The sequence below is a fragment of the Jaculus jaculus genome, chromosome 7, assembly GCF_020740685.1.
Source record: "Jaculus jaculus isolate mJacJac1 chromosome 7, mJacJac1.mat.Y.cur, whole genome shotgun sequence".
NCBI classification, from domain to species: domain Eukaryota; kingdom Metazoa; phylum Chordata; class Mammalia; order Rodentia; family Dipodidae; genus Jaculus; species Jaculus jaculus.
In genome coordinates, this window is record NC_059108.1 from 867676 (window position 1) to 893427 (window position 25752).

The 25752-nt window shown below is 44.8% G+C and overlaps 1 protein-coding gene across 10 annotated transcripts in view; it reads right to left on the bottom strand.

Annotated features, from left to right (window-relative positions):
* Positions 1-25752, bottom strand: part of Sipa1l3 (signal induced proliferation associated 1 like 3) — a 283419-nt gene that overhangs the window by 207784 nt on the left and 49883 nt on the right. The window contains exon 1 of one of the 10 annotated variants that reach the window (XM_045153956.1): positions 12067-12169. The exons of the other annotated variants lie outside the window; for them this stretch is intronic. The gene's annotated coding sequence lies outside the window, so the exon portion shown is untranslated. Of the gene's footprint in view, positions 1-12066; positions 12170-25752 lie in introns of those variants that run through there. 10 annotated transcript variants of the gene reach the window in all.

Below are 25752 nucleotides of genomic sequence, written 5' to 3' on the forward strand. Positions count from 1 at the left end.
CAGGTGGTGCATGGTAAAGCCAGATTTGAACCAGGAGTCTAGACTCCTGAGCTGCTCAGTCCCCTTAAGAATGGCTGCTATAAGGCCTTCCCCCCACCCCCACTAAAATCCTTAATCCACTACCCCCAAGCAGTAGCTGAGTTTCACTTGGTAGCTTTCTGAAGCTTCTCCAGGGCAGAAAGCTTCCAGCTGATCCACTTTGGAGAAGAAAAAGTGGGCTATGCTCTGTGTGACAGCTTGGCTAGGTCACCTTTGGGACGAAAAAGAGAACTGCATTTTTGGCGAGGGAATGAAAGCACACCAAGGGGAAAATGGTCTTCCCTGCAGTCTGGAATCCTGGGTAAGTGTCCTAAGAAGGCTGGTAAGAGAAAGACAGGGACCAGATCTCTGGTTCTACTCTTTACCTGATATGTCATTTAGGTCTCCATAACCCTTGTCTCCAAACACCTCCAGGTTCAAAGAGAGTGAAGGCTTCAAGAACAAATTTAGGGTCCACAACCCCTGCACCACCACCTGCTCACCTAACTCAGGCTCATGGCAGATTCCTGTTGGCTCCCAACCCAAGTTTGTTCTTAACTCAGGGCCTTTAAACTTGCCATTTTCTCTACCAGACACTTTCTTTCCTGCACTCTGTATGACTGACTCCTTTTGATTCTCCAAGTCTCAAGTTAGACTGCACCTCTTCAGACAGCCCCTTCAGACTTTTTTAATAATAATGCCATTACCACCACTTACATCACATTTTCCTCCTCTTATCTTTCCCTTTGTGCTTCCTTCCTCCTCCCACTCTCTCAGGACTGGAGACTAAATTCAGGATCTCATGCATGCTAGATGCTACCAATGAATTTCATTCCCAGCTATTTATTTCAAGACAGGATCTTCTTAAGATAACCAAGCAGTTGGCCTATACTTCATTGTGCAGCCACAGCTGGTTTGGAACTTGTGATCCTCCTGCCTCTGCTTCTTGAATGCTGGGATGACTGGCATGTCTAGATGTCTAGACTTGGTTCACTTTCTTTTTTTTTTTTTTTTTTTTTGGTTTTTCGAGGTAGGGTCTCACTCTAGCCCAGGCTGACCTGGAATTCACTATGGAGTCTCAGGGTGGCCTTGAACTCATGGCAATCCTCCTACCTCTGCCTCCCGAGTGCGCCACCATGCCCAGCTTGGTTCACTTTCTTAATAGCACTACCTCTGATAAATACCATTTGTTTCTAGTTTGTTTCCCCCATCAAGAAAGCCAGACAGTAGGTCTGGCCTATGTGTACGTAGGCCCTCAACAGTGTCTGGCACAAAGTAGAAAGCCTATAAATGGCCTGGGTGTGTTAGCATACCCCTGAGATCCCAGCACACAGAAGGCTGAGGCAGAAGGATCATGGGTTCCACATCAGCCTGGGCTATGTGGTAAGACCAAGTTTTAAACAAACAAAACAAAATGCTATAACCATTAGCTGAAAGAATGTACAAACCCTTGTTTCTAGCTAGGTTGAACTGACTACTCTCTTCTTGACAGCTCTCATGATGATGTGCTTTCGCTTGCTCAAGTTACCTGCACAAGAGACGGCCCAGGAATATCTGAGCCCTGCTGTGTTCTCGAGAACAATGGTAATGACAACAACAGCAGTGGAGCTAATGTTTTATGCATACTTGCTATGTGCCAGGACCTGTGCAAAGAGCTTTCCTAGTTCAAAGCTCATTGACAGCCTGGTGATGCAGTGACTTAAACTCATTTTTCAGGGGTCTATGTAACTTGGAGAGGCCAATCACTTGTCAAAGGTGACAATTTATTAAGGACCAAATCCAGTCTTTATCCGTTGATCTGCTCACCCTGAACAGGGCTTTGGTGATGCTCATGAGACTACCACCAGGGAGCCTCTGTGACAGTGACTAGTCTCAGGAAAGCCAAACAAGGTTTCTTCCTCCAGGCTTCTTGCACAAAGAACACATAGTTCCTCGCTGCTCCAAAAGTTCCAACTCTACCCACATGTGTAACAAACAAGCTCTGAATCAAGGTTAAACTTCTGAGTCCACAGTAGCAGCCCATTTGATGTGGAATCACTGGTTCTTTGGCTCAGGAGCTAAGCATCACCTACCCTGGAAATGAACTTGATTCTCCATAACGTTTGAAGCTAAGGCATGATGGTTCTTAGGTCAGTTACTACTGGATAATATAAGCTGACTCTGACTACCTGTGGGAAAGGTCCTATTATAATCCCTACCCACCTCAGATGAGAAAATTGAGATTCTGAGACATTAAGCCTCTTGCTTAAAGCCAAGGGATAAAGTTAGACTTGATCCCCAGGCAATGACTTCAGGACCTAAGCTTAGAATCACTACCTCACCGGGCGTGGTGGCACACGCCTTTAATCCCAGCACTTGGGAGGCAGAGGTAGGTGGATCACCATGAGTTCGAGGCCACCCTGAGAATACATAGTGAGTTCCAGGGAAGCCTGGACTAGAGTGAGACACTACCTCAAAGGAAAAGAAAAAGAAAAAGAATCACTACCCTCCACTGCCTCTCTACCATCCAATTTGGCAAGACACTGCAAATACGTTCTGTTCAGCTATTAATTGTGTCTCATAAGTCATTTCATTTTTTAAAAAATATTTTATTTAAGAGAGGGAGAGAATGGACATGCCAGGGCAGGCCTCTAGCCACTACAAACAAATTCCAGACCCGTGTGCATCTGGTTTTGCAGGCAAGTTCCTTAACCATTAAGCCGTCTCTCCAGCCCTCATGAGTCATTTCTGTACTCATTCATTCAGTCATGTATTTCAAACTTACTGCATGACCAGAAGAGGGCTAGGAACAGTTGGTTTGAAGGCCTTTCTCTCCAATATAAGGGACAAATATAAATATAGATATAAAGGCAATTTCCAAGGCATGGCTGAGACTGCCACAGGGTGAGGAGGCCAGGCCACTGTACTATGCATGATGGAGAAGCTTCAATCCAGGAACACATCATTGAGTGAGAGGACAATAAGCCAATAAGGTATGGCTTGAGTCCCCAAAAGCAGCTCAGCATGAACATGTGATGCTCTTGCTTGCCTGACACCTAGCCCCTCTTCTGGCCATCCTGGTCACAGTAGTATGGAACAGGTTTCTCAGCCTGATACCACTTGAGTTCTTCCTCTAGAACAGATTCACAGTAGCATTAACTAAAAGTGCCTGAAGCTACAACACACAGCCCCTTCAAAAGCCAGTGTTTTCAGGTTCCATTCTCCAGTGTCCACATAAGCCAAGATGCACAATGTGGCACATTCGTCTAGAGTTCCTTAGCAGTGGCTTGAGGCCCTGGTGCACCCATACACACAAACACACACACACACACACACACACACACACACACACACACACACACACACACACGCACCCCTGCCTCTCTCCCTCTCTCTCGAATAAATAAAATAAAATATTTGTTAAAAGCCAGGGTTGGGCTAGAAAGATGGCTTAGCAGTAAAGGTGCTTGCCTGCAAAGCTGAAAGATCCCGGTTCAATTCTCCAGGGCCTGCGTAAGCCAGATGCACAAGGCGCACATGCATCTGGAGTTCATTTGCAGTGGCTGGAGGCCCTAGTGCACCCATTCTCTCTCTCTCTCTCTCTCTCTCTCTCCCTCTCTCTCTCTCTCAAGTAAATGAATAAAAGAAAATACTTTTTTTTAAAAGAAAAGCCAGGGTTTCTGAAAGAAACTACTATGGACAAAGGCCCCCAAAAGAACACATAACCTGTGCAACTGCTAGGAGTAATGCTTTGATTAAGACTGCTAGCTTGAGGTGTGACTTTTGGTAAGTGATTTGGCAGCCCTGTGCTAGTCTCCTTGTCTACAATGGGTTTAACACCATCCCATCTCACAGGGCTGCTGCAAGAATTAAATAATATACTAACCCATTACTGGGCACACACACTGTGAGTGCTCAGTGTGCCCTGGTATCTTATCCAGGACTTCAGACAGCACCAGACACAGGGTAGGTACCCTCCTGGACCCAGGAAGCCAAGTCACCAGAAACAAAGGGACCTTGCCAGAGGGTGGGGACGACTTGAAGGCCTTTGGTGGGGTTGTCCACTAGGCAATCAGATAAGCATGTAAACAGATTTTCCCTGAAGAGAAGAAACCAGTTTTGCAGCCTCTTTAGGCTGTTCCAGACCCAGTTCCCACAGCCTGCCTTTGATCTAAAAGTTTTAATTGTTTCCCTGATTAGACAGATACAGCTTATGAGGCTCCAGCACAACTGTGTCCCTCACAGGCTTCCTTCCAACACTCCAGGCAGGAGCCAGGTGCTTCACCACATTCCATGGGTGACTTCCCCCGCCCCCCAAGGCAGGGTCTTACTCTAGTCCAGGCTGACCTGGACTTTACTATGTAGTCTCAGAGTGACCTCGAACTCAAGGTGATCCTCCTACCTGGGATTAAAGGTGTGTGCCACCATGCCCAGTGCATGGGTGACTTTTTGCAAATGGGCCACAATATAGACATATCAGGCCCCTCCTGATAGCTATGTTGGTAAATGGGTTCATGTGCTTGCAAATATTTACTAGGCACACCTGTGATTATGATATCTATATTCTATAGGTGGAGATAATTAGGAAGACTCTGCATTTCCCAGCCTTCCTTGGAATTAAGAATAGTCATATGACTTTACCCAGCCAATGACTCAAAGTCAAGTCCGGCAGGTTTGACTAGACTCCTCTGCTCCAGTTACCTTGACAGAAAAGCACTTGCATGAAGGTGTCCTTTGGGAAAGGTGATGTGCCACCACTGATGAAGGGTACCACTATCCTGAAGCTGCCAAGGAGCCCCCTGAGCCTGCTGTACCACAGAGCTCCAGACAGAAAGCAGAGTGTGTGAAATAATAGCAATTATAATAACAGCTGGCATCTGTTGGAATCATAACATGCTATGTGTATGTTTTCTGAGCATCACAAACATTAACTTATTTCACCCATGGCACAGGAGCAAAAGGCAGGTATCACAACTGTTACTTACAAAAGTACAAAAATGGATAACCCTGCCCAACACAGTAAGAGCCAAAGAGGTATGAGAACCCAACTGATCAGGCTCCCTAACCATTATTAGTCAATTTAGGTTTTCTGAGACATGCTTTCCTCACGTAGCCCAGACTAGCACTGAACTCCAGATCTTCCTACCTCAACCCCTTCCCAGGGCTGCGATTATAGGGATGTGCAATTCTACCTGGCTCCCTAATCAAACTGTTCATCCATGAGCCTCACTAAACAAGCAAGTAGTCAACCCAGCTCTGTGAAAAGACCCAAGTCATCACTATCACTTGTTGAGTACTTATTGTTGCAGTCAGGTTCACACTGCTGATAGAAATCACCCAATCAAGAGCAGCTTGTGGGGGAAAATGGGCTTATCTTGGCTTATAGGCTCGAAGGGGAAGCTCCATGATGGCAGGGAAAAATGACGACATGAGCCAGTGGGTGAACATTACCCCTGGCCAACCTAAATAGACTATAGCAACAGGAGAGTATGCCAAACACTGGCAAGGGGAAGATGGAGGTCTTAATTCCCAAATCTCCATCAGCTGGGAACCTAGCATTCAGAACACCTAAGTTTATGGGGGACACCTGAATCAAACCACCACAATCATGAGGCCAATTGAGCACAGTGTTATATCACCCTCCAAACAAGCCAGTGATCAGCCCTGTGACTGTGTCCACTGAAAGATAAGAGGTTATAATCATGGAAAATGTTAATAAAAATTTAAAAAAAAAAAAAAGAAAGATAAGAGGTGATGTGTCCAGTACTGGATGACTGGAAAGGATCATGGGAGCAACAGGCCTGCAAACTTCCAGATAGCAAATCACCCTCATGGGACTAGCTCATAGAAGAAATCCATTAAACAATAATAGTTTCACATCTCAAGGACAGTCTTGGCTTTTCCTTGGTCACAGGCAATGAATGCCAGATACACTCGGTCACAGAGAAAGTGTGTGAAGGAACCAGGGCAGAACTCCATACCTAGGTGCTCCTAGAATCAAAGCCAGTACCCTTTCTTGGCCATCAAGACCTTGCTGAACCCTCATGCTGTTCACGTCAGAATGTTCTTAACCTATCCCATTCTTCTCCTGCTAAGGATTACCCACCTTTCAGGACCTTCAGAAGCTAAAAGTGAAGAGAGAACTCCAGGATGTACTGTTGAATTAAAAAACCAAGTGCTAACAGGATGTTCAATAGGCCACCTTTTGTACAATAAAGGAGGGGTTAGATAAAAATAGATCTTCCTAACTGCTTGTATTTACAGAAGGATTCCCAAGAAACAATATAAATAATTACTTAAGGGGTGGAGAGGACAGATGGGCAGTGAAAGGAAAAACAAAGCCCTCTCACTGGACATATCTGTACGCACATATACAAAGAATTGATTTCTGACATACGTAAGCATAGGATCTATAAAAGAATGCAGGAATGACAGGGAGCAGGTCAGAGAATGCTTGTTTGTGCAGACTGAACACACACAGACAATACCAGCCTCCCTCACTGGCCTGTGTATTACAGTAGGCAAGCCAGAACCTGTGCTGGCTGTCAGCCAGGGGACTGCCTTGCAGCTGGTACACCAGTAGAGCTCAGAGAATGTGTGTGAGCACAGATACCAACAGACCCACCTCTAGCCACACCCCTGGGCTTGCCCACAGCCTGCAGCTGGGTTCTGCCTGGGGCTAAGATGGGAGGAATATAGTAGGCAAAAGAAGTGCTAAGAGGGCTGTAGGGATGTCTTAGCCGGTAAGGCACTTGTCTACAAAGCCAAAGGACCCAGGTTCAATTCCCCAGCACCCACATAAGCCAGATGCACAAGGTGGTGGATGCATCTGGAGTTTGTTTGCAGTGGCTGAAGGCTCCATCACACCCATTCTCTCCTCTGTCTCAAATGAAGGAGAAGGAGAAGAAGAAGAGGAGGGAGGAGGGAGGAGGAAGAAGGAGAAGAAGAAGAAAGTGCTAAGAGCCAACCCTAAGACACTACTGAAGCAAAATAGGGCAGGACCAGAGAGGAAATACTGCAGGCTTGATGGACATACTGTCTTTTGTAACTGCCTAGCTCTGAAAATAGCACCAGACAATATATAACCAAATAAACATGACTAGATTCCCATAAAACTTTAAGGACACTGAAACTATAGCTTATGTCATATAATCTGACAAGCCATCCAACCTGATCTTTTTTCTGTGAACTTTTTTTTTTAAAACATAAAGCCCATCCTTTAGCTCCTAAGGCCATACAGTAACAGACAGTGGGCCATCCAGCCTGTGGCTTCATTCTGCAGCCTGTAGTATGTAGTATGTCTATCACATTTATATTTTTGTAGTATGTCTATCACATTTATATTTTTGTTATAAATTCTGAATGGAGATGTAAGATGCAAAAAAAAAAAAAAAGATCAGATGTTGGGCCTGGTACTACATGCCAATCATCTCAGCTATTCAGGAGGCTGAGGCAAGAGGATCACAAGTTCACAAGTTCAAGACAAGCCTGGGCAACTTAATGAGCCCTGCTTTCAAATGCAATCAAGGGAGCAAAAGGTGTAGCACATGGTTGAACATTTGCCTAGCATGTGTGAGATGCTGGATTCAATCTCTAGTGTAGTAGGTTACAGTGCTTGCTCCTGTGGAGGAAAATTGATTTCATCTTAAAACATTGTACCATATGCAAATGAATTAAATGGCTTTAAATGTTTCCCTCTGATGCCAGGTATTGAACCCAGGGCCTCATAGATGCTAAACAATGCTCTCTACCACTGAGCTATATCTACAGCCAAAATAAAATCGTAGTAAACTTAAAACTAAAGAGATTAAAAAAGGGGCCATACATGATACAGAGGGGGAAACAAAACAAAACAAGATTTGGCACATGCAACCAGGGCTCATTCCCAGCTCAAATCCACATTTGCTGGGTACAAAATAGACACATAATTTTACCTCCCTGAGCCTCAGCACAATGAATTATCAGGCCTTATGGGCTGCTGGGAGACTCCATGGATTCATCATAAAATAATGGTTGCTATTTTCTTTGCTATTAAGAGTCATTCAAAGTAGTTCAGTGGAAAGGAGATGGGGGACAAAAGAAAGTAATAGGAGAAGATTGTGATCAAAATACATTGTGTGTGTGTGTGCGTGCGTGCGTGCGTGCGTGTGTGTGTGTGTGTGTGTGTGTGTAGTAACAGGAGAGGATTGTGGTCAAAATACATAATATGTGTGTGGATGTATGTATAGATATACATACACACACACACACACACATGGAAATTGTCAATTAATAAAAAAGTTGTTGGGCTGGAGAGACAGCTTGGCAGTTACGGTATTTGCCTGTAAAGCCAAAGGACCCAGGTTCAATTCCCCAGGACCCACATAAGCCAGATGCACAAGGTGGCACATGTTTCTGGAGTTCATTTACAGTGGCTGAAGGTCCTAGTACACCCATTCTTCTCAAATGAAAAAAAAAAATCTTATTTATTTTTTTTAAAAGAGTACACATCCTGGGCAAGAGAGATGGCTTAGCAGTTAAAGTGCTTGTCTGTGAAGCCTAAGGACTCATGTTTGATTCTCCAGGTCCCACATAAACCAGATGCACAAAGTGATACAAGCACACAAGGTCACATATGCACAAGGGGACACATGCATCTGGAATTTCATTGCAGTGGCTGGTGGCCCTGGCATGCCAATTCATTCTCATTCTCTCATTAAAAAAAAGAAGTACATCCTGGGCAGAAGCACTCCAAAGGGAAGTCCTAAATGTTAGGAGGGTAGGACACTCTCAAGAGAGCCACTCAGTCCTGCCACTGTCCATAGGCTGGCTGCCTATGACAGTCATTTTTATTAGTACCTGAGCTCCTCAAAAATGCATCCTGTAAAAGAATGTAAGAGCCAAAGGAAGGGTAGGACTCCTTACAACGTGCTCCCTCCAGACATAAAATGGCCTGGAATCCATGACCTCATAGTGCCTGACACTACCTACACAAGACCATCATAAGAGGAGGAAAAAAAATAAGAGAGAGACTGATTGAGATGAGGAGGGGATATGATGGAGAATGGAATTTCCAAGGGGAAAGTGGGAGAGGGAGGGAGGGTATTATTACCATGGGATATGTTTTATAATCATGGAAAGTGTTAATAAAAATTAAGAAAAAAAATGCACCCGGTAGCAACTTCTGCACATTCTAGCCAACAAAACCTAACTGGCTCCCCAACTCAGGGTCCCCTAACTGGCATGACTGCAGGACTATATATCTGAGAGATCATGCAGTCCCCGTTTATTACAGACCTACAGAGTGCAAGGGATGTGCAGGTGGATGAGCTCACCTCACCCTGGAGATTACAGCTGCAAACTCTGGTTTAAGACAGCTGGTAAGATGCTCTGGTTGTGTGTTCTCATGAGCTTCTAATTTCTTGAGTGTTTATTCCTTCAACAAATATGTATTGAGGACCTCCTCAAGGGCAGGGCAGGTACTGGTCTCAGACCTTGGACTTATCCAAGCCCCTCATTTTCCAACTATTTCTCCCTGGATGGCGAGCCCTGTATAAAAGAAACCTTACAAATCCTTGTCCCTTTCGGCAAAGGCGACGATGGCACAAGGCAGTAAGTAACCACCATTCATTGGGCCAAATCATTGAACATGAAAAGATATCTAAAGTATAGGCCTAGAGTCTGACCTAACTTCTGGTGAGAGAAATGACTGCTCTCCCATTCACCCCACCCCAGGGGTTTGCTCACCTACTGGATCTGAACTGGACCCATTTAATTTGATTTCAAGGTGTCAGTAAAAATAACAATGGTAACAGCAATAGCAATAAATGAAAAATTATAACAGCAAATAGTCATCTGGCTATATATTCCATACCAGGCACTGTTTTAATCATTTAGTACATATCAACTTACTGAATCTTCATGGAAGCCCTCTTATTCTTATCCCCATATTTCCGATGACAGACAGGCATGGAAAGGTAAAAACCATGTATAAGGGTGAGATTCATGCTAGGGAGGCCAGCTTCAGAGTCTAAGCTTTTCAGTACTATATTCTACCAACTCCTCCATCCGCTGAGACATTGGAACCCTGAAATGGTGCCCCTGAACATCCCGCTGGAGATGCCTGATACAGAGCTGCTTTGCCCTGGTTTCCTTTTAGGGCTACAGATGGCCTGGGCTGGCTTCTGTTGCTTGCAACCCAAGAGCTCAGCTTGATAAACTAGGATCATTTACAGGGTTTCACACTTTCTGCCAGACTGGCTTGCACTGCTTCTAAATGCCAGTGCTGGGGAACCTCATAAACATTTCTGAAAGGGGTACCAATGCTCAGAGTATTTGTGGGGAACATGTAGCCATCTTTCCACCCTGGAGAAAGAAAAACAAAAGGGACACAAGGAAGGAGGGAGAACCCTCCCTATTGGGCTGCTGGTGGCACTTTGGGTAGAATAGTCCTTGGTTATAGGCCATTTAGCATCCTTGGACTCCAGGTCCTAAACATTGACTATGCAACCCTGATTCACTCACTGTGAGATCAAAACTACTCTTTCCCACAGTCCTGCATGCCATGCCTCTTGGGTGGTTTCTGTGAGTGCATCCCAGACCCATGTCTCCATGGCTGATGGACTCTATCAAGTACTCACCGGACTTAGGTTTTGGCCCTAGGCTAGGATGATTTTTAGTCTCACAAATTTTGATGATTTAAAGCCCTTGTCCCAAGCCAAGGGTCCTCACATCCATCAACACAATAGGTACCATGACTCATATCACTTCCATATCACAGGAGGAAACAAACTGGACAGGCTGTGTGACTTGCTAGAAGGTACCTTGACGCGGGCAGTCTCCTAGGAATATGGCAAGAATGAGGACTGTTACTGCCATGTCTGGGCTTTTCAGGTGGTCATTCAGCTCCAGGCCTCAGGTGTATGTGAGAGAGAGAGAGAGAGAGAGAGAGTAAATAAGAGAGGGGGGGGGGAGGGAGGGAAAGAGAGAGAGAGAGAGGGTGGGGGGAGAGAGAGTGTCTTGCCATTGGGGTCTGAGTTGCATATGTTGATATGCCCTCCATGCTCCCTATATTCCATTATGGGGTGTCTCCTGTCTGCAATTAGGACAATGAAGTTATAGGTTGAGCATAAGAGTCTCCTGTCTCCCCTCTAGGCTCAGTTCCAAGAGGGCAGGCATTTATTAATGATGTCCCTGTGCCTGGAAGCCCAGACTTGGCACCCAAAGAGGTACTGTGTATGTGTGGAGCAATAAATGAACTTGATTCAGTGTTTGTGGTACTGGTGATTGAACACTCTACTACTGAGCTATAACCTCAGCTTAAATCCTTTTTTAAAATTTATGTTTAAAGCCGGGAGTGGTGGCACAAATCTTGAATCCCAGCACTCGGGAGGCAGAGGTAGGAGGATTGTCATGAGTTCGAGGCCACCCTAAAACTACATAGTGAATTCCAGGTCAGCCTGGGCTACAGCAAGAACCTACCTCAAAAAAGAAAAATAAAAAGAAATTATGTTTAAAACTAGGACAACAAAAAGCTGGTTCATAAAGCCTGATACCAGAATGAAAGGCTAGTCTAAAATCTTGGGGAAGCAGTGGTGCTGGAAAAGAGGGATGTATCTATCAGTGAGTGCTAGAAAACAGGCAGGAAGTCTGGGATGGCACAAACACACAAATGCAAAAGGGCTGGGGAGATGGTTCACCAGTTAAAGGCACTTGCTTGTATAGCCTGTCAGCCTGAGTTCAATTCCCCAGCCACCCTCATAAAGCTAGATAGGCATTCATTTGCAGTAGCAAGACATATACACAAGGGCGGAGGGATGAGAGGGAGAAATATAAAACAGATTAATCTATAAAAATAAATAAATAGCCTAGTTGAGAGTGGTGGTGCAAGCTTGTAATTCCAGCATTTGGGAAGCTGAGGCAATTATGTTCAGGAGTTCATGGTCATCCTCAGTTATAAAACAAGTTTGAGGTCACCTTGTGCTAAAATAAAATTAAACTGAAACAAAATGCATGTATATATACATGCATACACAACAGGGAAATGACTTTTCCATCCATAATTTCAAGCTGTTAGCTCAAGCATCTTACCTTCTGCCCTCACAGGAGTAAGGTTCATTAAGAGCAAAGGCCAGAGAACGTCCTTCTGTTCAAATCCCACCTCTGTCACAAGTTAATGATATGGCTTTGTCCAAGTCAATCAGTCCCTGTATATCAGGAAAATGGGGGTATAGCAAGACCCATCTCACAAAGTTGCTGCTATCAATGAGTTCACTGTCAGGCACACAGCAATTGTTCAATACAACCAGCCATTACCATTATTAAGCTCAGTATTACAGCTCTTCTGTTCCGGTAGCCAAGACAAGAAGGAGGTACCTTTGCCAATGGGCCATGTGCACCGTTTGCTACCTTCAGACCCAAACTACCACTCTTGTGCTGATGTTCCCAGGACTCTGAGCCACACCAACAAATCAGCCCCTCCTCTGCCTAGGGTGGCTGATGGTGGGTTGCAATACTTAGAAACAAGAGGTCCAACATGTCACTGTCATCCAGTGATCTGAGATGGCTACCACTTACTGCACAATAAAAAGGTATTGGGGAGGTTGTATCCAATATTTACTTCACGTGAATTCAATCATGAACCTGACTCCTCACCCCATGTTAAAGGACAAATAATGGAAGCATAGCAGATGTCCAACATTCCACTTCATCAGCACTTGCTCTGGTGTGAATGTGAGATGGGTGGTAAGCATATGCTGTTCCCTCCAGCATGTTTAGTTCTACATCATGGGAGCAGCTCCCACACTGAGTACCATTCTACTGAATCCAGACACTGTTCTCCCACACAACACAGCCTCAAGAAGCAAGCCAGATCCTTTCACAGGTGCTTATCTCAAACATGGACAATGTTCTGAACCAGGGAGAGAAAAATGGCTGTATGGGATACAATATTATCCTTCAATAGTTATTTCTACCTCTTTTCCTTAATAACTGAACCCTACATTTTGGTGAAGTACACAGGTGACTTGAACAGAGATCATATTTTCCAGCATCCCTTACAGCTACATGTGCAACAGGTGACTAAGTTAAGACCAATGGGAGGGGGCCAGAAGTGTGTGAAACTTTTAGGTCATGTACACAGAGGAACTCAAGAAGTCCATTAATGTGAGAAATGGAATTTTCCCTACATTTTCATTAATCTCTAGCCAAAATGCAATATTTCCTTTAATTATGAACATAGAAAAATCACACATGTTTTTCATCACTTGTGAATCTATCATCAGTAGACACTACAGGTATCATCATATTACAGTTCTTGAAACATTTCCAAAAGTAGCCATTTATGCCTTTTCTTATTAAAAATCATGGTACTCATTGGATCTAATGCTGGATTTGGCCATACAATAGCACAACCTTACTCTATATTTTAAAGCTAATCTCAACCCACATGTTTCCTCTGTAATCTCATATGTTTTATGAATTTAAAAATATGGGGGCTAGAGACATGGTTTAGTGGTTAAGGTGCTTGCCCAAGAAGCCTAAGGACCCAGGTTCAACTCCCCAGAACCCACATAAGCCAGACACACATGACAATGCATGCATCTGGAGTTCGTTTACAGTGGCTAGAGGTCCTGGCACCCATTCTCTATCTTCCTCTTTCTCTCATAAATAAATAAGTAAGATTCATGTACAAGATGGAGGAACTTTTTTTTTTTTTAAATTTTTATTAACATTTTCCATGATTATAAAATATATCCCATGGTAATTCCCTCCCTCCCCACCCCCACACTTTCCTGTTTGAAATTCCATTCTAAGATGGAGGAACTTTTAAAAACATTACACTAAATCTGGGCGTGGTGGTGCATGTCTTTAATCCCAGCACTCGGAAGGCAGAGGTAGGAGGATCACTATGAGTTTGAGACCAGCCTGAGACTCCATGGTGAGTTTCAGGTCAGCCTGGCTAGAGTGAGGCCCTACCTCAAAAAAAATTTACCGACTGGGGGTGTGTTTCAGGGGTAGAGTGCCTGCCTAGAATCTACCAATAAGGGCTTGAGATGTGGCTCAGCAACAGAGCACTGGCCTAGTATGCACTAGGGACAAAGTTCCATCCCCAGCACTACAAATAACAAAATCATGCCAAATGAAAGGTGCCAGGCATAATGGACGCCCATTACATTATTCTATTTAAATAAAATACCCAGAACAGATAACAGTATTCCATAAGAGACTGAAAGTAGATTAGTAGCTGTCAGGGTCTGAAGGGAGGGAGAAAGGAATTATGAATTTGAGACTTCTTTGGGGGTGATAAAAATGTTCTGCAGTTGGACTGGGATAACGGCTAATCAATCTTGTGATTACATGAAAAACCGAGGACATGTTATGCCATGGACTCTTTTTTTAAAGGGTAACTATGGCATATGAATTATATTCTCCCCCAACAAACACAGGGACTAGGGAGATGGCTCGGCTGGTGATAAAGTGCTGGCTATGCAAGCATGAGGACCTAAGACTGGATCCCCAGCACCACATAAATGCTAGGCAAACATGGTGACCCACTCATAACACAACCATTGAGCAGGTGAAGACAGAGGATCCCCAGAGCAAGCCATTTAGCTAAAATAACTGAATCTGTGAGTCTTAGATTCAAGTGTGAGAACCTGCCTCAACAAATAAGGAGGAGGGTGATCAAGGAAGACACTTGACATTATCCTCTGGCCTGCCTACACACACACATGCATACATGCGCACATACACACACCACACACATAGACACAAAAATTTCCACCTTAAAAAAAGATGGGGGGTGGGTGTGGTGGTGCAGGCCTTTAATCCCAGCACTCAGGAGACAGAGGCAGAAGATTGCTGTGAGTTCAAGGTCACCCTGAGACTCCATAGTGAATTCCAGGTCAGCCTGACTAGAGTAAGACCCTACTTCAAAAAAAAAAAGATAGGGGTCTGAAGAAATGGCTTAAGTTGCTTGCCTGTTAAGTTAAAAGACCCAGGTTCTATTCCTCAGGACCCACATAAGCCAGATGCACAAGGGGGGTGCACACATCTGGAGTTTGTCTGCAGTGACTGGAGGCCCTGGTGCACCCATTCTCTCTCCCTCCCCCCCTCCCTCTCTCTCTCAAATAAATAAGAAAAATAAAATATTTTTAAAAAGATGGAGCCAGGTATGGTGGATCACTGTGAGTTCAAGGCCAGCCTGAACTACAGAGTGAGTTCCAGGTTAGCCTGGGCTACAGTGAGACCCTACCTCGAGAAAAAAAAAAAAAGAAGAACACGTTGAGCTGCAGAGATAGCCTAGTGGTTAAAGGCAGCTTGCAAGCCTCCCAGTCCTCCTTCAATTCCTCAGTACCCATACAAAGCTAGATACACAAAGTGGTACATGCATCTGGAGTTCATCTGCAATGGAAAGAGGCCCTGGCACACCCATTCATTCATTCTCTCTCTTAAATAAAAAATTAACAACACAAAAAAAGATGTGGGGCTGGAGCAACAGCTCAGCAGTTGAAGGTACTCGCTTGCAAAGCCTGATGGTCCATGTTTGATTCCCAGTACTCATGTAAAAAATGCACATGTGACTGGAGTTTATTTGCAGTGGCTATCTCTGCAGCTCAACATGTTGTTTGTTTTTTTTTTCTCGAGGTAGGGTCTTCTGGAGAAAAGTCTCGGTCATTTTGTGGTGTTCTCTTCACTTTGTGCTGAGGTTGGACAGATGGCTTTGTCGAGAATGGAAAACTTAGGCTTTAATTAGAAGAGTTGCACAGATAAAGGCCTCTAGCAGCAAGGTTCTTGAAAGCGTGCAGACTCAGAACTGATGAGGCTATGAGGTAAATAAATAAAGACTTTTTAAAATCACCCAGTAGTAGTGGGAATGTGTCATGGTTTGATTCAGGTGTCCCCCATGAACTCAAGTGTTCTGGATGCTAGGTACCCTAGCTGATAGCAATTGGAAATTAAAGCCTCTTGGAGGCAGTGTATTGTTGGGAGTGGGTTTATGGGTGTAACAGCCAGTTTCACCATACCAGTGTTTGGCACACTTTCCTGTTGCTATTGTCTACCTTATGTTGGCCAGAGGGTGATGTCCAACCTCTGCTCATGCTATCATTTTCCCCTTGAGCTTCATCACAGAGCTTCCCCTTGAGCCTGTAAGCCAAAATAAACCCCTTTTTTCCCAAAAGCTGTTCTTCATCAGGTGATTTCTGCCAGCAATGCAAATCTGACTGCAAGAGGATGCATTGTGAAGGAAAAAACAAGCCTAGGCTTGACCTCTTGGTACTTGTAGCTCAGTGGAGAAGGCAAGCACTAGACATGCAAAGACAAACACAGCATGTAATTAAATATTATGGTAACTGGTATGAAGCTTTGCCAGGGAAGAATAATGAGAGACTCAGCTGAGATGCAGGATGGTCCAGGAAAGGCTCTGGGAAGAAATGATATGCAAGCTGAGATCTAAGGAAAAAGGAGAAATGCAGGAAAAACACAATCAGGATAAGCACTAAGAGCACAAAGAAGAGCACACAAAAAAGCAAGCAGAAAGTGGGGCTTGAGAAATGAATTCAAAGACCAGTACTGCTTGGGGAGGGGGAACTGTCAAAGGCTGCACCATGGGAACCTTATAAGGCATGGCCTCCAACTCACAGCTGAGGATGACCTTGAACTCCTGATCCTCCTGCCCCTAACTCCCAGATGCTAGGATACAAGAAGCATGGGCCATTACAAATGGCTGTTTGTGTGAATGCACGTGTGGGTTAATTTCTTTAAAAAAATTATTTGAGAGAGAAAAGAGGGAGATAGAGATGAAGAGGAGGGGGAGTGGGCACACCAAGGTCTCCAACCGCTGCAAATGAACTCCAAGATGCATGTGCCACCTTGTGCATCTGGTTTATGTGGGTTCTGGGGAATCAAACTTTTTTGACTTTGCGGGCAAGCACCTTAACCACTAAGCCATCCTCCAGCCCTTTTTTTCTTTTTAAATTTTTTTTATTTATTTGCATGTGTGTATGTGTATACATGAGAGGATCTCTTGCCATTGCAAACAAATGCCAGAAACTTGCACCACTTTTTGTGTCCAGCTTTACATGGATAGTTGGGGATTGAACCTGAGACAGCAGGTTTTACCTTTAACTGCTGAGCCATCTCTCCAGCCTTGTCTGTATGGTTTTCTGAGATAGAGTCTCAGTATGTAGCCATTCTCCTGCTTGAGCCACCTGAGAGCTGAGATTACAGTAGGCATAAAATAACATGCCTGGCTTGAATGCTATTTTAAGTACTAGCTTGTATTAGCAGATCTGTTCCCCATTAGCATCATTAGCATCATTAGCTCTTGTATTCACAAATGACTATATTTTCACTTGAGACCTTGATGGCCCTCACTTTCAGGGGCATGACACATCAGTGGGGCTCTAGGCCTGGCCCAGGTCTAGACAGACTGCTAGATGTACCCTAACTTCATCTGGCCACAGTGATAACACATGGAGACAAAACCAGACAGGCAAGGAGGCAGAAGTAGGAGGATAGCCAATACATGTTCGAGGCCACCTGAAGACTACGTAGTGAATACCAGGTCAGCCTGAGCTGGAGCAAAATTCTACCTCAAACAAACAAACACCAAAGACAGCTAGCAGAGAGAGCTTTTACAGTTTCCACAAGAAAGAGGAGCGCTCTCAACTTTTCCCTAGGGTCTGAATCTTGTAATATGATGCCAGAGCTGCTGCAATCAACTTGCAGCTATCAGAGAACCACCACTTTGAGAATGGATCCACTGTGAGATCAAGGAGCCAAGGATGGTAATGACATCCATCGGAGCTCCAGATCAAACTGCACACAACAGCAGATCACCCCCGGACTTCCACTGTGCTAAGTCAGTCAGTTCTCTTATTTCCTCATGCCAGACCAGGTTTGGTTTTCTGTTATCTGATACCCTAGGATCCTGCCAGCAAGAAATGGGAAACCACTGAAGGGCTCACACCTGGGGCATATGCAAGATGACTTCAGTTCCGGTTTTTTGTTTTGAGACAAAGTCTAGTTGCTATGTAGCCAAGGCTGGCCTCAAACTCATGATCCTCCTGCCTCAGTTTCCTGAGTGGCAGGATAATAGTGATGCACAACCATGCCTGACCCTTCATTTCTGTTTTTTTTTTTTTTTTTTTTTTTTAAGAATAAGAGAGGGGACAAGAATAGAAGCAGCAAACCCAAGAGGACTGTACCACTAAGAGGATAGAACATCAGAACCTAGAAGGAAGGCTTTGCTAAGCACCTGATACAAGAACAGAGCTAAGTGCTTTTACTTGTATGAGTGACAACCGCAGTGCCCGTGTGGTATTTATGAAGCTGTTATTTTCTGTTATAGTCTTAATTGTGCCCCACCCCCTACTACTTCATGGTAAAGACTTTTTAACTTTTTTTGTAATGCTAGAGATCAAACTCGAGGCCGCAAGAATGCTGTTGAAACTCTCTACCACCAATCATACTCTACTGTTGAGCAACACCCTCAGTCCCTTGCTGGCAGATTCTAGTGCTCAACTGCTGAGCCATGCCCCCAGCTCCTCCCTTACAGATTGTTGACAAATACCATGGAGCCACACCTCCAGAGTTAAGATTGTCTTAACATGCAGCTCCTCAGAATAATGACCCATTTGGAGATAGAGTCCTTGCAGCTATAGATATCTAAGTTAGAATGAAGTCATGCTCAAGTAAGGTAGGCCCCTAACCCAATATGACCTAGTGTCCATAAAAGAAAGGCTATACACAGATATGCCTGCAAGACACCATGTGAAGCCCAGAGGGTTGTGGCCACCCATGCCAAATTGCTCTGTTGGAAGTGGGGATGCTAGAGCCTACTTCTGTGAACCTGTGTTGCCAGCTCCTGTACAGTGGTTCCAGTCTCATGAGAGATGTCTCACCCTCACCCTCCATGCTCACCTGCCTCACTCCTGCACCCCACCCATCTCCAGAGCCCGGGCAGCTGCAGAGAGTGAACGAGATTGCATGAGGGGGTGGCCCAGAGGCTGCACTGGAGTGGAACAATCCTGAACAGTGTTTTAAGCAGAAGACAACATTGGGGAGAAAGGTGGAGGCGGATCAAAATCACCTCCCTATCCAGATGGCTGGCATGACACGATCCAACATTGCCTGTAGCAGACTGCAGAACAGAGCTAGCCCCAGATGGACTAAGTAGTGGGAGGTGTGCCACTGACAGGAGTCATCCAGGAGACTTGGGGATACTCCTGGATCCAAAAGGTCTGAGACACCTCTCTGAGCTTGTCAAATGATATTTCCTCAGCATCAGGGCATCCTGACAAGGAATAAAGGGAGCTTTGTCCAACCTTGTCCTTGCCATCGTGTGCAAGCTGCAACAAAGCATCCCTTCTGGAGCCCAAGGCAGGGGTATGTGTGCTTGGCAGAAGCCTGAGGCTGCTGTGGCAAGCTGGGAAGGCCAAAGCCTGTCAGCTCCTGACAACATCAACCCCTCCTCCCAAATGACATTTCTTGAAACACATCAGTGGTTCTGGACCAAGGCTACAATGAACACCACTATAACCCAAGTGGGACTGAAACCAATTAGCAGTTATTTCAGAAAAACCAGTAAGCGGTGCATCACATCATAGCAAGAGAGTGGAGGATTCTGTCTATGTGTACACCAACCGTGGCTGATGGAGGGTGTAAAACTGAGCATGGCACACACTTGGACCATGTGAAATTAGGTGTTAAATCACAACTTGGTGCTTCTAACATACACATTCCCTCAAAGTGCCCACCACACATACAGATCAGAAATGTGGCTTTAAAGTTGCTTTTGGGCAGGAAGAGGCAATGTCCAGACTGAGGCTGGCTCCTTGACATGAGCTTCAGAGAGACAAAGCTTATTACAGACAAGTTGAAGTGGCAGCTGAAGTCACTCACCATACTTGATGACAGACATTAGAAAACATTCTCAATACAATTAAGAATTCAGAAATGCAGAAAGTTGGAATGACAACCAACTGTTTTTTTCTCAACATTTCATCACAAAAGTTATGAAGAAAACATGAATCTAAATGTTTAAAACCAAAGCCATCAGAAGTCTAAGGAGAACTTGAGCCACTATCCCAGCACTTGGGAGAGAAAGAGCTCAAAGCCAGCCTAACTACAAGAGTTCCTATCTCAAAACAAGAAGTCTCAGAAGAGCTGACAAAATTATAGACATTAAGGGAATCACATGTATTTCTGTCCATAAGTGCAATGCACAAAAGGTAATCAAAATGAGGCCTCAGAAGATCGGAGTGACTCACACTAGCAACTTGATTTTAAAAGTTTATTTGTTTTGTTTTTTGAGGTGGGGTCCCACTCTAGCTCAAGGTGACCTGGAATTCACTCTGTAATCTCACGCTGGCCTTAAACTTACAGCGATCCTTCTACCTCTGCCTTCTGAGTGCTGAGGTTAAAGGTGGGCTGGAGGGATGGATTAGTGGTTAAGGCATTTGCCTGCAAAGCCAAAGGACCCAGGTTCTGTTCCCCAAGACCCATGTTAGCCAGATGTACAAGGTGGCACATGTATCTGGAGTTTGTTTGCAGTGGCTGGAGGCCCTGGTATGCCCATTCTCTCCCTCTCCCTCTCCCTCTCCCCCTCCCCCTACCCCTTCCCCCCTCTCTCTCTCTGTCAAATGAATAAATAAACATAAAAAATATTTTTTAAATGTATATATAAAGATCTTTGTGCCAGGCGTGGTGGCGCACGCCTTTAATCCCAGCACTGAGGAGGCAGAGGTAGGAGGATCACCGCGAGTTCGAGGCCACCCTGAGACTCCATAGTGAATTCCAGGTCAGCCTGGACCAGAGCGAAACCCTACCTCAAAAAAAACTAAAAAAAAAAAAAGGGCTGGAGAGATGGCGTAGCGGTTAAGCGCTTGCCTGTGAAGCCTAAGGACCCCGGTTCAAGGCTCAATTCCCCAGGACCCACGTTAGCCAGATGCACAAATATAAATATATATATAAATAAATAAATACATAAAAAATTTTTAAAAAAGACTAAAAAAAAAATCTTTGTGGGCTGGAGAGATGGCTTAGCGGTTAAGCGCTTGCCTGTGAAGCCTAAGGACCCCGGTTTGAGGCTCGGTTCCCCAGGTCCCACATTAGCCAGATGCACAAGGGGGCGCACGTGTCTGGAGTTCGTTTGCAGAGGCTGGAAGCCCTGGCGTGCCCATTCTCTCTCCCTCTCTCTGTGTCTGTTGCTCTCAAATAAATAAATAAAATAAAATTAAATTAAAAAAAAAAGATCTTTGTAAGACTCACAATTCTTTATCAATAATATTCATGGAATATCATAAAAATTGCTTCTACATTAGGATTTTTATTTTGTCTTGTTTTTGGAGGTAGGGTCTCATTCTAGCCCAGACAGACCTGAAATTCACCATGTAGTCTCAGGCTGGCCTGGAACTCATGGATATCTTCCTACCTCTGCCTCCCAAATGCTAGGATTAAAGTCGAGAGCCACTACACCCAGCCTGAACATTTTTAAGATTGGCGGGGGGCGGGGGGGGGGGGGACACACACGACAGACTCGCCTTTTTTTTTAAAGAGAAAGAGGAGCCTCCAGCCACTACAATTGAACTCCAGATGTGTGCGCCCCCTGGTGTGCATGTGCAACCCTGCACTCCTGCATCACTGTGCATCTGGCTTATGTGGGACCTGGAGAGTCGAGCATGAGTCCTTAGGCTTTGCAGGCGAGCTCCTTAACCATTAAGCCATCTCTCCAGCCCTTTTTAAAGATTTTTGTTTTGTTTTGTTTTGTTTTTTCAAGGTAGGGTCTCACTCTAGCTCAGGTTGACCTAGAATTCACTATGCAGTCTCAAGGTGGCCTCAAACTCACAGTGATCCTTCTATATCTGTCTCCTGAGTGCTAGGATTAAAGGTGTGTGCCAACACACCTGGAAAGTAACAATTTATTAAATTTCCTAATGGACTAGAATATGCTGCTAGATGAAGTTGCCTTGGTTTGGAGCAGGGCAAGGAAAAATCCTATACTGCTTGCTGCTGTTGGACCAGTAGCAATCTGAGTAGCAAGCAAATGGGGAAGGCCAACACAGCTACATGTGTTTACAAGCCTGCTGGAGTGAACAATAAACTGTAGAACAGCCAGAAGTTTAACAGAAGGAGCCAGAAAATGAGGCCACCATACTGGGCCTCACCAAATGTCCCTGTATCCCTGATGGCCTGAAGAATGTACAAGGTTGCACACAAGCTCAAAGACCAGAGAAACTCAAGCTAACCACATATCCCTGGCTGAACATGAAGCCTTGAGAGAGTGTAAGAGGCACCAGAAGGTCAGACAGAGAGCAATAGCTAGGCAGAGCTCAGAACTTTGAAAAGGTTCTCCAGCCCACATGCAGATAGATGCACTGGCACAGGAAGGAATCCCTACTGATCAAGATGTTCCAGCACAGCCTCCAGCCAACCATTAGCTGACCATTAACTGGTGGGGCACAAAGGACCACATCTGGCAGATCACAACAGATATTAAAACAAGAATTTTAAAAAGTAAGAAATGGAATGGAGATGCCAGGACCATGAGGTGGCTGCTAAGGAAAGCTCCTGGCCCCAGATGAAATTTTCCAGGACTGGAGGAACCATCTGGCCTGGTCCTTCCCTCAGCACTACCTGCCCAGGAAGGAGACCAGCATCTGGTGCCTAGCGTGTGGCTCTGGGACCACAGCAGACTAGTGCCCCCGTGAGAGGCGGTTGTTGAGGAGGTAATCGGTGTACATGTGCGGGAAAAATGCCACTTTTATGCCAGTAAATTGGGAATCGTCCAGGACAAGATTAAGAGGCTCCAGGAAGACCTTGAGAGGAGACAATGGGACCTCCAGGACAACCCACTGCAGATGGGCCTACATGACTTCTTACCCTACCTTCTCCCTCTACTGGACCCCTCCCCCTCCTTACCCTCCTCCTTATCCTCACTGTCCAGCCTTGTGTAATTAACAAAATTACACAATTTATTCACCAGCAGCTAGAGGCAATAAAAACTTCATCAGGTCAAAATACATTATCACAGGCTGACAACTCAGGAATTAAGTTCCTCAGATGACCCACTGCCACCTTCCCTGCCCTCCATGTGACCAATGATGGGTAAGATCCCCAGAGGGGGACAACCTAAGACAGGGTCCACTGTGACTAATGCTCTTACAAAAACAAAAGGGGGAGATGTTGGTCTCTGAAAGGCCCAGGCATGAGGCCTAGTAGAACTTCCTGAGCCTAGCTAAAGTTTGGCGACCTGTCTCTGGCCAGCTAGGACTCAGCAAGATGCCTAATGGCTTCTGGCCTGCCACTTCCACATGGCAATTGTAATGACCATTTCAATAGTTACAGTTTACTATTGGCCCTTACCTCTCCCCCCATCCTAAAATCCCCACCTTCGTCCCCAACATGATAAAGGCAACTGCTCATAGCAATAAATGAGTTTTTTCTGTGAGTTCCTGCTTTGAAAAAAAAAAAGAAAAGGAAGAAATGGGAGGTAGGGAAGTGACTCAGTGGTTGAAGATGCTTGTTGCAAAGCCTGACAGCCAGGGTTTGATTCCCCAGCACCCATGTACTTTTTCAAAGCCGGATGGACAGAGTGACGGATGTGTCTGGAGTTCATTGCAGCAGTGATCAGCCCTGGCACATTCATATTCACTCTCTCTGTCTCTGTCTCTCAAACAAATAAACAAAACTAATGGGTTGTGGGGATGGCTTAGTGGTTAAAGGTGCTTGCTTCCAAGCCACTCACATAAAGTTGGATATAAAAACCTGGCACAGGGCTGGAGAGATGGCTTAGCAGTTAAGGCACTTGCCTGCAAAGCCAAAGGACCCAGGTTTGATTCCTCAGGACCCACGTAAGCCAGATGCACAAGGGGGCACAAGTGTCTGGAGTTTGTTTGCAGTGGCTGGATGCCCTGGCATGCCCATTCTTTCTTTCTCTCAAATAAGTAAATTTAATAAATCCTGTTTCTAAGCCAGGCAAGGTGGCACACAACTTTAATCCCAGCACTCGGAAGGCGGAGGTAGGAGGATTGTCATGAGTTCAAGGCCACCCTGAGACTACATAGTTAATTCCAGGTCAGCCTGGACCAGAGCAAGACCCTATCTCAAAAAAAAAAAAAAAAAAAAAAAAATCCTGTTTCTTAAATAAAAAAAAGAAAAAGGGCTGGAGAGATGGCTTAGCGGTTAAGCACTTGCCTGTGAAGCCTAAGGACCCTGGTTCAAAGCTCTATTCCCCAGGACCCATGTTAGCCAGATGCACAAGGGGGCACACGCATCTGGAGTTCGTTTGCAGTGGCTGGAAGCACTGGTACACCCATTCTCTCTCTCTCTCTCTCTCTCTCTCTCTCTCTCTCTCTGTTGCTTTAAAAAAAGAACTGGCACAAGTGTCTGTTATTCAACTATAACAGCAAGAGGCCCCAGTGAGCCTATGTACATAGACACATAGGTGTGCAAATAATTTTTTTTCTAAAAAACATGAAAAACATCAGTTTCTCCACTACAGGGATACAAAACTCAAAAAAAAAAAAAAAAAAACTCAGGGGGCTGGAAAGATGGCTCACAGGTAAGATCACTTTCTGTGCAAGCATGAAAACCTGAGTTGACCCTAGCACCCACATAAAAAGCTGGAATGCCGCTCCCCACTCCCTCTATCCCTCCCTCCCTCCATCTTTCCCTCTCTCTGTCAAATCCTAGCACTGGGAGGGAGGCCTTGGGAGAAAGCATGGAGTCCATGGGAGCTTACTAAAAATCCATGAGCTCCAGGCTCAGTGAGAGAAAAGTAAGGCAGAAGAGTGATAGAGGAAAACACCTGTTGTCCTCCTTTTGCCTCCACAAATGTCCCCAATGGGGCACTTGCATCTGCACACACATATACACATATACAAACATGCATAGAACACACACAAATCATCATCATAGTAATTTTTTTTAATTGGCTCAGGAGGTGTTCAAGGTCAGCTTGGGCATGAGAGAAACCCTGCCTCAAAAACAGACAAGCAAAAAATAATGCAGGCCTGGGAATGGTTCAGTAGTTAAAGGCACTCGCTTACAAAGCCTGCTAGCCTGGGTTCAATTTTCCAGTATTCACATAAAGCCAGATGCACAAAGTACATATGCATCTGGAAATCGTTTGCAGTAGCAAGAGGTCTTGTTGCTCCACCACTCTCTCTGCTCATAAATACTCAAAAAACAAACAAGGGGCAGAGATGGCTCAGCAGTTAAGTCGCTTACTTGCAAAGCCAGATGCACAAAGTGGTGAAAGCATCTGGAGTTCTTTTGCAGTGGCAGGAGGCCCTGCCATGCTCATCTCCCCCCCGCCCCGCTTGCAAATAAATAAATTTATATAATATTTTTAAAAGTAAATAATAATAAAATTACCTCAGGAGAGACATTAAATAAACAATACAAAATAAAAAACCAGCAGCAACAACAAGGCTGGAAAGATATCAGAATTCAGAGCTCCTATATTACCTATGATCTTCTGATTTCAACAAAAAAAAAATTGAGAAATTTCTGTAATCGTGAACTTTAATCTTTACTCAGAAAAGAAAAGCCAACAGAAATTATCCTTTTGTTTTGTTTTTTGATGTAAGGTCTCCCTCCAACTCAGGCTGACCCGGAATTCACTATGTAGTCTCAGGGTAGCTTTGAACTCACGGTGATCCTCCTACCTCTGCCTCCCAAGTGCTGGGATTAAAGACATGAGCCACCACGCCCTGCTAAGAATTATCTGACAATATACAGAAGAAAGATTTGGACAAAACCTTCACA